Source organism: Saccostrea echinata, unplaced genomic scaffold (assembly GCF_033153115.1).
Source record: "Saccostrea echinata isolate AGI-Se365-2 ecotype Australia unplaced genomic scaffold, CSIRO_AGI_Sech_v1 ptg000001l, whole genome shotgun sequence".
In the NCBI taxonomy this organism is placed as follows: domain Eukaryota; kingdom Metazoa; phylum Mollusca; class Bivalvia; order Ostreida; family Ostreidae; genus Saccostrea; species Saccostrea echinata.
Window position 1 is genome coordinate 42,064,307 of NW_026889750.1, and position 2,330 is coordinate 42,066,636.

The 2,330-nt window shown below is 27.8% G+C and overlaps 1 long non-coding RNA gene across 1 annotated transcript; it reads right to left on the minus strand.

Moving 5' to 3' along the window:
* Positions 1-1,160: 1,160 nt before the first annotated feature.
* On the minus strand, positions 1,161-1,750 carry LOC133179556 (uncharacterized). The gene is made up of 2 exons (XR_009720140.1): positions 1,591-1,750; positions 1,161-1,321 (listed from the first exon to the last, which is right to left on the minus strand). It is a non-coding gene; the product is annotated as an uncharacterized LOC133179556 (long non-coding RNA).
* Between the last annotated feature and the right edge of the window lie 580 nt (positions 1,751-2,330).

The following is a 2,330-nucleotide window of genomic DNA, read 5'->3' on the forward strand; positions in this document are numbered from 1 at the left end:
ACATTTAGCTTTAGTGTATAAGGAGTATTTGAGGGGAAATAAAGACATGTACCTTGTACTAGAAGTTATATCTTAATTAATATAGAGTAATTTTTTTTCAGAGAATGAATTGTTATTGAACAAAAGGATATGGTCAGTAGGCAAATTTGAATATGTCCATATCAACTCAATGTGATGATTTCTTCTTGGCGTTTAGAGGTAGGTGAAAGCAAATTAATGCAATTCAATCATTTCCAGAAAAGCAGAAACAACTTTTCAATAACTTATGATGCTAAAATGCAATTCAAGTACATTATTAATTAATTTTTACTATGCATGTAATGTACAAATATGCTCCAGATAAATAGTTATACACTACAATTAAACACATCCAGATAAATTTTATCAAAGGAAAACATGATAAATCTAAAAAGAAGATAGTTCTTATTTATTCCATTACTATCAAAAAGGTAGCTTAATTGTAATCATTAAATTTCGAGGTTATTGTAATTCAATTAAATGTACATGTACTTTTCCAAGCAAGGAGCCACATTTCTTAGTAATTGACCAGTGAATTCTTCAGAAAAAATAAAAATAATACGTTATCGCCTACTCCCCTGATTCTAATTCGTCGAATTCCTTATTCATGTTGTGACCCCGTTTTTTGTGTTAGAAAAAACTAAATAAGGTCACAAAGTAAGTGTAGGTCACACAAGATATTATGCAGTTATGATAGTATAACTCCAGATTTATGACTATTATTAAAAGGATATTGACAGACGAAAGCTTTTCACATTTGTTTAGTAGTTAAAATCTGCTTTGAGTTTTGCAATAGCCTAGTTACAAATTAATCTGGTCCTCAGATAAAAAAAAAAAAAAAAAAAAAAAAAAAGGCATATTTTTATCGTGTATGTTGTTTCTATTCATGATGTCTCTAAAACTTCAACGAAACTTGATGAACATATTTGTCTCACTTATTTTTTTTAAGATTAAAAAAAAACATTTTTCGCCTGTGTTTTTTTCCTCTTTTGTTGTTCCTTTGTTGCCACCATCATACATTTCAAAAGTTAACGAGGATGTGTCTTCATCCTCCTGACACAATAAGTGTTATAATATAAAATAATTTATCTGGTTACGATTTAATCTAGCCTGCAAAATGAAAAAAAAATAAAGGTGCTTAATTCAGGTTTTTGTTTTATTGATATCACAAATGTAGAACGCAAAAGTAAAATTATATTACATTTTGTTCCATTAATTTGTACATTCTTAATACATAATCAGCTATACACGTAATTCAATTAAATAAATAAAGTACAAGAAGTCAAATCCTTTGCGCTGTCATCTGAAATTATAAAAAGATATGAAAGAAAAAAGATGATTTTTTCAAAAAGGAATTACATGCTTCATCAATATCAATTTTCTAAGAGGAACATTTTCACTTAAAATTAAAAAGAAAAGAAACTAAACAGAAGACTGCCTGCCAGAAATTTGTCACTTCAGGTATTTTGATAAAAGCTTTGCATCGATATGTGCACAACAATTGTTCACAAAGTATCATGTAACATTATCATACATGTATGCTATCTTATAATTCTTTTGTCTTCATGTTACCTTGTTATCAACGACTCCAGCTCCAGGAACCACCGCTGCTGGAATCAGACCATCTTCTGTGCCATCTCCAGGGGGAGGCAACTGATCCCATCACGTAGACGGACAGAATAACCAGAACAAGAAGCAACAAAAGCTGAACGAAGTTCATTGTTCTCTGTTATTGTCTATTATATCTGAAAAGAGATATAATAAAAAAAAAATTATGCTTAAAAATTATTTGGTATTCAAACGAATCATACTAAGATCTGTGTTTATCAATGCTTATTATTAAAATAATGTAACCCAATTCTACATCTTATGAAATAATAAAGAATATCGTACTTTTTTTTATATATTATAATGCTTTGTTAGTTGTACATTATATATATATATATATATATATATATATATATATATATATATATATATATATATATATATATATATATATCTTTTTTATCTTTTGTCATAATAGTTAGCCGAATTTCCTTTGAAATTTCAATATATTCTAGTACTGTTTTTCTTTCTATGCTTTTTTTAACAAAGGTTAAAAAAATTATTGATTTATGAATTTAAAAAGGTTAAAGTTTACTTTCAATACAATATTACTTTAGCTTGGAAGATGAATTTCTCTCAGAAGAGTTGAGGATATTTTGTTGGGTAAAGCTAATGTTAACTAATGAAATAACTCACGCCTTGTGAATTTTGGAAAATGAGAAAACTTGCTCCATATGAAATTAGCTCCGTATCGAGTTGTTATT